The sequence below is a fragment of the Monodelphis domestica genome, chromosome 4, assembly GCF_027887165.1.
Source record: "Monodelphis domestica isolate mMonDom1 chromosome 4, mMonDom1.pri, whole genome shotgun sequence".
NCBI classification, from domain to species: domain Eukaryota; kingdom Metazoa; phylum Chordata; class Mammalia; order Didelphimorphia; family Didelphidae; genus Monodelphis; species Monodelphis domestica.
In genome coordinates this window covers 98064044-98076321 of record NC_077230.1, presented here as the reverse complement: position 1 = coordinate 98076321, position 12278 = coordinate 98064044, and the positions used below count along the sequence as shown (strand labels likewise).

At 40.2% G+C, this 12278-nt stretch overlaps 1 protein-coding gene and 1 pseudogene across 4 annotated transcripts in view; both read right to left on the bottom strand.

Moving 5' to 3' along the window:
- Positions 1-4505, bottom strand: part of PPP2R3A (protein phosphatase 2 regulatory subunit B''alpha) — a 227019-nt gene extending 222514 nt beyond the window's left edge. The window contains exon 1 of one of the 4 annotated variants that reach the window (XR_008911147.1): positions 3655-3906. The gene's annotated coding sequence lies outside the window, so the exon portion shown is untranslated. Of the gene's footprint in view, positions 1-3654; positions 3965-4339 lie in introns of those variants that run through there. The other 3 variants (XM_056793650.1, XM_001364818.4, XM_007493913.3) reach the window with 3 other exon arrangements.
- The window catches only part of LOC100618458 (BTB/POZ domain-containing adapter for CUL3-mediated RhoA degradation protein 1-like), a 31981-nt pseudogene continuing 23581 nt past the window's right edge, over positions 3879-12278 (bottom strand).

Here is a 12278-nt window from a genome sequence, read left to right as displayed (position 1 = left end):
TTTAAGTGCCTATTATGTGTCAAACAGTGTGCTACATACTAAGAATATGATGACAAAAGTGAGAGTTGCTCTAGGGAATTTATAGTCTACTGGGGGGATACAATATATCCACAGATACATAATAAATATAATGTGATTAGGAATTGGGACCTACAAATAAAAAGAATTAGAAAAGAAGTAACACTTTAGCTAAAGAGGGAGCCTGGAGTTTCTAAAGGTGAAGGTGAAGGTGAAGAGAAAGAGCATTTCCAGCCTGAGAGAAAGCCTGTACAAAGGCCTGGGGGAAGGAAATGGAATGTTAGTTACATCATGCCACATACCAGAAGCAGCAAGTAGGCTAGTTTGGCTGAAGCACAGAGTATATGGGGGTGGGAGAAGTAATGTGTAACAATCCTGAAAAGATAGCCAGATTGTGACAGGCTTTATATACCAAAAAGAGGAGTTTTAATCTTATTCTGAAGATAATGGGGTGGCAGGAAGAGGGTGGAGACTAAAGTTTCTTGAGTAGAATGATTTTTGTCAAACTTATGCTTTAAGAATGATCAAATTGGCAACTCTGTGGGGGAGGCATTGGAGAAGGGTAAAACTAAGATGTAAAGAAAAAATTAGGGAGCTATTGATATAATCTGGGGAGACTATATTCCCACTATTATGTGTCAAACAGTGTGCTAGATACTAAGAATATGATGACAAAAGTGAGAGTTGCTCTGGGGAAGTTATAGTCTACTGCGGGGATACAATATATCCACAGATAATGAAATACAGGAGAAATACATAATAAATATAATGTGATTTGGAATTGGGACTTACAAATAAAAAGAATTAGAAAAGAAGCAACACTTTAGCTAAAGAGGGAGCCTGGAGTTTCTCCAGGTGAGGGACTGAACTAAGGAGGTGGTGGTATGAATTGAGTTACTGATGAGTTACTGAGGAAGTGGCAATTGTTTGGATATGAGAAATGAGTGTCGAGAATGACTCATACTTGTGAACCTGGGCCAATGGAAGAATGGTAGTCCCTTTGACATGAGTGACAAATTAAACAATTCTTTGGCTTCCACTTTTATCAATACTATCTTTTCTCAAAGACTTCAGATAGATCTAGAGGTGACTACTGTCCTATACTGGTATATCACCCTACCATACAAGAACCTTTAACAACTTCAAGGGTAATAAGATATAATGAAGAGTTTATTCTTAATTTATACCCCCCTTGACAGTGCCCCCGAAAAGTCAGCTAGAGAATACTCAGCTATTATGATGGACCTCAAGGGCCAAAGAGGTCCTTGCCCTACTTTATATATACACAAGTTCACAAATGTCCAGATCCTGGAGTATGTGGGATCCTGAAATATCTTTTAGCACTGAAATGAATGCCTCAAAACTAGTCAAGGACCTGGTTTTTGTAGTAGCAAAATTCTGAGTTGGAATATAGTGATCATATATTTATTTGTCCCAGAAAGTGACCTCTAAGAAGAGTAATTATGTAATCTTTTATAACAGAGGCTCCTTAAAGGTCAAGGAAGCTGAGCAGATAGCTTGGGCCTGAGGGAAAGTAGCACCTGGGTTATTATGATAGCAGCTCCTATAACTTCAACCCACAAGCATAATCGTTTGATTTCAACCAGCTCAAAGTGCTACCTATTCAAACACTCGAAGCCTTTCCAGATTCCCTGCAAATATTCCCTTCCCTCCCAATTCTTTTGTATATATTATCTACTTACAAGTACTTTTTTTTCCCCTGATTTTTTTCCATTTGTGTCCCTCTGGTGCCTAGCACAAGGTAGTCCCTTAACAAAAGACTACTTAAGATTACTTTGTATATATTTTGTACATGTATATACTGTTTCCCCTTATAGAATGTGAGCTCACTAAACAAAAGTGTTTTATTTTCTTTTATATATATATATATATATATATATATATATATATATATATATATATATATATATATATATACAGTACCTAATACATAGTAGGCATTTGACTGCCCAATCCCTAACCCTCAATGTGGTAGTACTGTTCATCAGGGTCCAGGTAAATAAACTGTTTTAAGACTTAACCTATTTAAGATGTTTGAGATCATCACCAAGGGACAATAATCTTGGTCATTGTCCCAATAGGACAGTACTAATAGTACAATTTGTGTTCCAAAAATTTATAAGCAGACCCTAATATTTGAAGATATCATCAGAAAATACTTTCTTTCTCTTCCACTATATTCTCTTCCATAATATTCTCTCTATTTGAGACAAAAAAAATGAGGTTCAAGAGACCATGGATCTGAGCATGTCTGATTATTTTTAGGCCCATAATAGTGGGTTTCAAGGAAATAAGACCTGAGAATAATGAACAAGTAGCTATTGCTATAAAGTTTTTTTGTTGTTAGAGTCATAAATGAAAGTGAGTATTATGGTTAATTTTTTACTATATATTTTGAGTTCTGAAACTAATTACAATCTGAGGAAACCCCATATATTAAAGACATCATAATCTTATTTCATATTAATTAGTGAATCTAATCACTAATAATATCCCTTCCTTTTATAATCACTTTCTCCTTTAGAACTAGAATGTTACAGTACAGAATAAGCACGCTGAATTTAGATTCAACCCTAAGACAAAGCCCCAGACCAGCTGGTTTATATTGAGTGTTCTCCAAACTGAAACCTGCATGTGGCATTTCAATAAAGTCTAAGCTATGAGCAAAGCCCGTCAAACCATGGTTTAGTATCCCACCAAAGCCACAGCCTGCATAAAACCAATTCAAGCCCCCAATTCAAAACTAGTTTCTTCCACAGCATCTCCATCCAATACAAGAACAATTTTCCAGATTGTCATGAACCAGGGCCAGGCGTTATCATGGAAACTGCCGAAAACAGGATTACCGTTTAACTTTGTTTCAGGGAGTCATCTTCTGAATTGCCGGGGGGAAAAACATGTTCTCATGAAATGAAGTTTGTGACACATCCTTCTTTGGCCAAGCAACGTGGGAAAGGGGGGGCGGGGAGGAAATAATTATGTGATAATTCAATTCTTCCAAATCGCTGGCATTGGCTTCCCCGCCAGGCTTTCTGATGAACAAGTTTCCTAGGATGGCACGGAATTGTACTAGGGAAAGTAGGGAAAGGTTCTTAGTGCTTTCCAGCGCCTCTAATCTGTCTGTCCTCAGTGAAAGGTAGCTCTCTGGGACTCTTTTGCCTTAAAATATTTTAAAAACTTATTTTATGAAAATAAAATTTTATTTTATTTTCAGAGCTCAGCACAGTGCCAGGCACACTGGAGGTTTAGTTTTAACAAATTATTACTGATTGCTTAGAATTCTTTTCCCCATTCCCCACCCCCAACCTGGGCAGGCTCGGCAAAGCCGACCCCGCTCCTTCCTCGAGCCCCAGGAATCACTTTTCCCAGCACGGGGCAGGGGTTGGGGTTCAAGAGCCCTTGACCCTCCCCTCCCAGACTCTGACATTGACAGAGCTGAAGAGGGGAAGGGGGAGGGTGCAGTAGTCCCGCGCTCCTGGCCGTGCTCCCCACTACCTCTATTCAGGGGGCTGCTGGGCGGGCCCCGCCTGCCTCCGCGGCCTCGGGCCCGGAGCGTCCGGACCAGGACCTCAGGCCCTAGGGCCGGCCGCGTGCGGAGGGCGCCCCCGTCCGTACCTCGGTGGCTCCGGCTCCTCCTCCTAGTCCGCTCCTAGCCGAGGGAGAAACCCGACCCCGCTGCTCACGGCAGCGGCGGCGACGGCTGTGCCCGCGAGCTGAGGCTCCCGCTCCGCCTCCAAGAGCGCCAGGAGTCCAGGGGGGCGTGGGGTGTGTGTGGGTGTGCGCGTGCGTGCGTGTGTGAGTGGGAATGTGTGTGAGGACAGACGAGCCCACAGTCGCCGTCACTGCGCCCGCCTCCCCCGCCTCCCGGGCCTCAGCTCAGCTCTCAGTTCCACCCCGCCCTCGCCTCGCCCCAGTCCGGGCCCCGGCCTCGCCTCGGCCCGGCCCGCCGAAGAGGCTTCAGAGCTGGGAAAGGGGGCGGAACAAGGCGGGGCTCGGGGAGGCGACTGGGGGATCCTCGAGAGCCAAACGGCCGGATGCCCGCGAGCCCGTCGTGTTGGGAAGGGGGGGAAATAGGGGCTCACGCGCGCTCCCGCCGCAGCCGAGGATCTCCTCTGGTCGCCGGCCTCCTCGAGCCCCCTGTAGCTCCAGAGAAAAAAAAGCTCGCGTGTTGCATGACTTTTCTCTGCCCCCCCCCCCCCCCCCCCCCCGTCCCTCTGTCCCTCTGTGGCTTTCAGTGAGAACTTGTCCCCATTATTTTGGCCCAAAGTGTAATAATGACTTAAGAGCGTCTAGACCGCACCTTCCATTTCGCTTGCAGTGATTTGCGGTGTGAGGCTAAGGCTGGGATCCTTCGCGGCGATGGGAGGGGAGGAGCGAGGGAGAGGGGAGGTGTTCTGGAGCCCTCCAAGGCCTTCTCTTCCCCCCTTCTTAACCACCTCCAGCTTTCCGACCCGCCCGGCTCTGACACACACGTACACACACACTGCTCTCTCACACCTCATTAGCTCTGTATAATTGGCCGAGCCTGGAAAGCAGCGCTTTAATGCTGTGTCTATATTACCTCGACTTTGTAGTCAATGAAGCGGATTTTCACTGTTATCCAAGCGCAGATGGGGCCCAAAAGATTGATTAGACACAGCCCTTTTTCGCATTGTGGGTCCTGCCTGATCAGGCATTTCTAAATAACTTAAAATGGGGACACATAAGATTTAACATAAATTTCAACACTCCTCATCTACTTTTATGAAAAAATTTAAAAAGGAAAGGTGACGTTGGATTTTTGCTATATTAAAATATGACACCCCCATTTTTATTAGGCAGGACTGATCTTAGCATATAAGGGGGAAAAAGTTGGTTATTCTCTCTCCTCTCCTCCCCTCCTCTCCCCTCCCCTCCCCTCCTCTCCTGTCTTCCTCTTTCTTCTTCCTCACCACACACCGTCTGTCTGCCCTGTCTGTCTCACTCTCTGTCTCTTCTGTTTCTTTCCCTGAATCTCCTCTCTTTCTTGTCTCCTTCCTTCTCCCCTTCTCTGTCGACTCTCTCTCTCTCCACCTGCCCCTTTCTCTGTCTGTCTTTGCCTCTCACTCCTGTTTTCTCTGTCAAGAATAAAAGATGACTTAAAAAGTACCCTATAACAATGAAAATTATTGACATTTATGTAGGGCTGATCATAAATCTAGATCTGAATGGGACCCCAGAAGCCATCTAGTCCAACACCTTTGCTTACAAATGGTAGGCTTATTAAATCACCCTAAGGACACACAGGTAATGAGCATCAAATGTGGGGTTTGAATCCAAATCTTGACTATAAAAGGTCTATGCTTTAGATGTTTCACTTACATTATATCATTTGAGAATGAACAAGTATGACCAGTAGTGAACTGGAAATAAAATGGAGGAAGAAAGTACCTACCCTTACTGAGTTCAAGTGACTAGGCTGAAACTGGCAGTTGTAATTACTTAAGCTACTGTGAAAGATCTTTAAAAGACTGGGGGTCGAGAATTGAAGAGATTTTTATAGATTTTTTAAAATACTACATTTTTACTTAAAGGAAAGAATAGAATTTGCAAGCTATAGGCCAATGAAGTTGACTTTTATTCCTGGCAAAATGCCAGAATGAATAATGAAAAGGATGGCTATTGAATGTGCAGAAAAGGAAATAGTGATCAGAGAGCCAGAATGATTTCATTGAAAATGGACTTTGTCAGAATGCTCTCATTTCCATTTTTGTCAGGTATTTTAGACTGACATATTGGGGGCATGCTTACTTAGATAGCAGTTATTTAGATACAACTTCCATAGATTTTAACAAAACATTTACTAAGTCACTCATACAATTTTTGGGGGGACAAAAGAAGGGAGGGAAAAAGCTGATGGTTTGCTAGGTAGATTTGGTACTGATAGAGTGGCTAGACCCAAAGGTCCATCATTTAATGATTTAAAATCAGCTTTTAAGGAGACATGTATTTGAGTGCTCTAGGAATCCAAGCTTGACTCTTTGCTGTTTAATATTTATATCAATGATTTGGACAAATGTAAAGGAACACATTTATTCAGTTGGCAGGTGACATACAAGCTAATGCACTGGATGACAGCATTATGATCCAAAAAGAACTCTATAGTATAGCATATTAAGTGGAACCTAATAAAATAAAAATTAGTAAGGATAAATATAAAAGTTTTATACTTAGGATAAGAAAAATAAAGCCAATATCTTTCTGGATAAAGGAGGCATGGCCCAAGAGTAGCCCATCTGAAAAAGATAGGGATATGTTAGTAGACTGCAGGTTCATCATGAGTAAGTGGTACAATATAATAGCCAAGAAAGCTAATATAACCTTGGATTGTGTTCAAAAGGAGCATAGTATTCAGGATGAGGGAGATGAAAGCCCTATTACACTTTGCCCTAGTCAGACCATATCTGGGTTATTGTACTTCCTTCTGAGTGGCACATTTTAGAAGGGAAATTGTTAGTCTGGTTCCACAGAAGGGTAATTGAGATGATGAATGATCTCAAGATCATTCTATGTGAGGATCAAGTGAAGGAAATGGGGAAAGTTATTCTGGATAAGAGAAGCTTAAGGGCAGACATGATAGCTGTCTTCAGTTTCTTGAAGGACTATTGTTCAAATGAGAGATTAAAATTGTCTGGCTTGACAGAGGAGACATTAATAGAAGTTGTGAAAATGCAATTTGGCTTGATATGGTGAAAAACTTCCTCAAAATTATAGCTATCCAAAAGTGGCCTGGCTGCCTTGAGAAGTAGTAAATTTGCCCATACTGGAAATAAAGGTTGAATGACTTCTTTTTGTTTAGGTTTATAGAAGAAATTATCCTATAGGTTTGAGTTGGGCTATATAACCCCTTTTGTCCCTTGTAACTATTGAAATTCTTGATTCTTATATCTTATATGTAAAGGAAAGAACACAGGGATTTTGAGTCAGAGTTTTCATTTCAGGCTTTGCTGCTTGCTACCTGTGTGTCCTTGAGAAAGTTATTATGACCTTGCCATGCTGTGAGAGCATCAGACTAGGTTATTTTAATTCTAGTCCTAAATCAATAATTTTGTTGTATATTTGTGAAACGCAGAGAAGATAAACATTTTCTAATACAAGTTTCCTCAAATATAAGATGAGAGGTTTGAACTAGCTGGTTTCTAAGGTTTTTACTAGTGTTAACTCCTTTGAGTTTTTATTTTATCAATCTAGCTGTAACAACACCTTAAATTCTAACATTATACATTCATTCTTTGGCCTAAAAGTTCCCTTTTCCTTGCAGCCTTTTTTAAAATGCAAATCTCCATGGACGAGGGTCATAATTAGCAAATTATAACATACCAAATTAGCAAAAAATAGTTAATCAGCTACTTTGATCAAGGTGGACCAGATTAGTATGAGAGCACTGAGCTTCTGGCAAAATATAGAGAAGCAGGGAGAAAATATAGAGGAAAAATTAGTGATAGATAAAATTCGCTTGCTTCATGATTTTTCATGAGACTAATCCTATCAGTAATTGAAATGAAACTTTACATGAAGTACAGTAATGCTATGAGAAGTGATGGCTATGTATACAATTCTATATCATCTAATTTAATTAATTAAAATGAAAACACAATGTTAAGTGAATTGACATTTTAGAGAGCAGTTAATTTCATTGCCACTGACCATTTAGTTTCCATCCCAGGCTATCAGTTACATAAAGTTACAGTAGAGTTTGGTTATAATATAGTAATAATATCAGTGTTGCTCAAGAAAATGTCATTTGGAGTAGTCTTATATAACCCATTGTAGTTTTCTAAGACACTTAACATCCATTCTCCTTTGATCCAAAACACTGGTGGGAAGTAGGTAGGAGAAGATTTTGCAAAAGTTCATTCTCCAATGAATGATGGTAGATAGGATGGAAAAAGGGAAAGTGATATAGTTAGGGTAATTTTAATACAACTTACGATATCCTGATCCTGTGTCTTGATTTCTGATTCCAACTCCAGTGAATTTTACTGAGTTTGTTTTTAATAGTAGGCAGAATGGTAACATAGTTTGATGACTAGAGGGCTAGTCTTGGGGCCATAGAGATCTCAGTTTAAGATTTACCTCTGACACATATACAGACTTATGACATTAGGCCAGTCATTCGACCCCTCAATATTTTAGGCACCTCTCTAAACTTTTAAGATGCAGAGAATGCGTTTCCTCAATCAGGAGTTCCCTGTAATCAATGAAATCATAGGTATAGTATCTATTGCTATCACTACTTAACATGTATCAATTTTGTTCTAGAAGAAACCCAAACATTAAATAAGAGGCAGTACTGAATACCCTAGAGCTCATAGCACAGTGGTAGTTTGTCTCAACAACTTTGTGACATCTTGCATAGTGAGACCTCTTCATCATCTCTTCCATAAACACAATATATCAAACCATACAACACACAGTATAATCCCTGTTTATGTATATGTAAACATCTCATTATGTAAACTTGACTCTTCAGACTCTCTGCAGTGGGAGATTTACAGTGGTGAAGATTTATGGTGTTGTGGAAACAGATGTCCAAAGAAGGAGTCTTAGACAAAAGCTTAACTTTGTGGTGTCAAACTCAGAAACAGGTCCCTGTGGGCATCTTACTGATCTAGAACCACAAATTAACATTATCTGTTGCATTTGGTATGTTTATTTATTTTGCTTAACATTTCCCAGTTACATTAAAAAAGATCAACCCTTACTTTCTGTCTTAGAATGAATACTGGATCCAAGACAGATGAGTGGTAAGGGGTAGGTAAAAGGGATTAAAGTGACTTGCCCAGACTCCACAGTGTCTGAGGTCAGATATGAACTTGGGACCTCCTATCTCCAGGCCTGACTCTTTATCTACCTAGCTATCTGGTTGCCCCTCTCAACTACATTTTAATCTGGTTTAGACAGTACTTGGGAATTTTGTGGTTGACCTCAAATTTAACACCTTTGATTTTATTCCAACCCTCTCTTTTTACAGTTGATGAAACGAATATTAACAGAGATGAAACCATTTGCCCAAAGTATCAGTTTGTAGCTCAAGATGTTATTTCTAATACAAGATACATAGAAACAGAGTCCTGAGGTCCCTTTCAACTTGGTGGCATGTGGACCTGGTGTAGGAAAAACTAAATTTAAATCTGATCATAGCTACTTAATGACTGAGGGACCTGTCTGAGCAAGTTACTTAGCCTCTATCTGTTTCCTCATCTGTAAAATGAAGATAGTAATAGCACTCCCAGGATTCCTATAAGGATAAAATGAATTATATTTCTAAAGCACTTTATAAACCTTAAAGGTCTGTAAAAATCCTAGCTAGCTATTATTACTTACATTTTTCTATAAATGGATTATGCTTATCTCTAATTTAGGTAATGAAAGTATAGCTCAGGCCCTGGACTTTCTCACCTAATCTGACTTGCACTAGCAGGTTTGGTTTCCAGACCAAAGCAAGTGTAATAATAGGATTATAAAATATATTAGGATGGAGACTGACTAGATACTTTCCCTTGTGTCCACAAAGTATCCCAGTGAAATGTAATAGAATGGATAATCTGTGTGACACTATTTCTTGTTGCAGTGACTGATGTACCCTGGCTGGCTAGATAGCAGCTACTAATATAGGGGCACACCTGAGGGCTGCCTAGTTACAATGGGGATAGGTGTACTTTGAGTGACACTGAGAGATACTGCCACAGGGGAATGCTCTGGGGTTTGCCTATAATCTCTATTGATGGCTGATAGATCAATCTATTTCCTAACCTCCTTCTCCCCTTGCTCCCAGATCCCACGCACTCCCTCAACCCTTCCCTTCTTCCAGTCTCTCCCTCCTAGTTTCTTCTTGAAGCTTGTGGCTTTGCCCCTCCCCTCTGAGTGGACTTTGAAGATTCTCTTGTTTTCTTTCTCAGGTAAGGGGTTTATTGGGAAATAACAGGATAGAGAACTGAGGAAAGAGGGAGGAGGGTTTCCCTAAACTATAAGGAGAATTTGAGCATTTGGGAAATCAGTCCAGTCACAACTGTGACAGAGGGACAGTCAGAGAGATGGAGAACAACAGTTAAAATCTTCTTTCCTCTTCACAAAGCCACCAAGGTCTCTCAGCCTAATCTCAGAAGCCCCCCCTCAAGGGTCCATCAGTCTGGGATAGAAACTAATAATATTAGTTCTCAGCTTCTTCTCCCTTCAGGCAGCCTTGCCTCCTTTCTTGGTCAGTCAACCCCAGAGAGAGCAGAGGTTTCTCCCCTAATCAGCTTCAATGGCCTTCTCCCGGGAACATTCCGTTTGGAACCTTCTCTTTGATTTTGCAGATCAGGTCCCCAGCTTGTTTCTTGCATGCTTGGCTTATCAGTCCTCTCTCCCTTCATGCCTCTTACACAGAACAAAGATAGAAATACAAAATGACTGCCCACTCCCTCTAATCAAATGATTATCCACTCTCCTCTTTATCTATCTTCTCAATCCTATGGTAGAAGGAACTCAAATAAAGTGGTAAATAGCAAACATTTGCCACAACCAACTCATTTTTGGTTGTGGTGTAGCCAGTGGATAAGTCACTCTTTTTTGCTTGCAGGACATAATTCCTTGATTGCCCAGTCAATTCAGCACTGAGTTTTGTCAAGAAGGCACCCATGGATGATTCTATATTAAGTGAATTGTCTGCCTTGTATGCCATGACTAATACCATTCTCTGCCATAGACTCTATCTGCTGGACCTCTGGTGTCTCTTCCAACCTTTTGAAACTCACAAAATCATAACCTAATTTTATCTATTTCTGATATTTATCTTCACTTAAGATCATGGAAGAATAAACACAACAGTGACAAGACATATCAGTGCCATGTGTTTACAGCCTTGTGGCAGCCCACAAGTCCTCTAAGAGAGAGGACCTGAAATAGCCCCTTCCCTGACCCCCCATCCTCCCAGGCTCACAGAAGTTCTTCTCACTCAAAAGTTGCCAGGTGGGAGAGCCATTCCATTCCTTTGAAACTTTTGTATATAAATTAATTTCTGGCCCTTTCACCAATTTAAAGCTCTTTTGCCATTATGACAACAAGCCAATATGAAAGAGTCAGAGAATATTTGGATACTTGCACATGTTCTGAATGGGGACCACAGTAAGTGGTAGGGAAGAAAGGCCTTTTTTTCTTAAAGCATTTCTGGAAGTGGATTCACTTTTCTGCATAGATTGGCCATAGAATATATTGAATATATTCTAAGGACTGGATCCTCACTGGAAGATTCCCCTGTTATAGGAGATTATACCATATATTTAAAAATAATGTATTTTTGTTGTACTTGATTATTTAAAATAATGAGTCCTATACTTTAACAGACATAATGCCATTTAATAGAATCTGGTATGCAAAAATTGAAAGTTATAAACAAATAGAGATGGACAGAGGGAGAGTACTTACTTGATTTACATAGGATTAATCACAGTTTTCTAGAAATGGTAATCTGTAATGGCTTTTTTCATGGTTATATAAAATCCTTTTCCAGGAAAATTCACCTTTTGGTGAAGATATATAATTTAATTTGGTTTAAGTGAAAGCCTACTTGAAGTTCTTTCTTGAATTTAGGAGGGCAAAGCTAATTTAACAATGCCAGGCCATTAGCTTATTTGGTAAAGGACTGGAATAAGGCTAAGTGTACTAGACTGTCTCTAAGGGAAGGTAGATAAAAGGATGGAAAAATGCCTGCCATTTCCCAAAATTTCAGACACTCTATTTGGGAAAGCACAAATGTGTCCATGCCAGGATATTCTGTGTTGCAGTTTATCACTGATATGACCATTTTTATGGGGATAAAAAATGTCTTTTGGGATATATATGGGAAGTTTTCCCCTTTATATGAAATTTTAAATTTACATTTTTTTTCCTTCTAAAAATGAGGGAATAAAAGGATTACTAGAAGGCATGGGTAGGAAGGAACTAATTCTTTCAAGTGGAGGGGAAAAAGGTCCAAACTGGGGATACAGAAAAAGGGGGCGCTAAAAGTGACAGACAACAATGGTGTCTCATTATTGAGCTTAGTGAAAGTAGAAGTGCTCTAGTAAGACCTTTGACAACTGTTATTATGGCTTAGATCAGAAAAGTATCAAGAAGATACTAGGAAATCAATGTCTTCTTTTAGGAGACCCTATGGACAAAGATCAAAGAACATTTTAGCAAACATTGTTCAAATTCAATTTTAAATCACTTTCTGGGAGCCTAATTTTAAGACATGA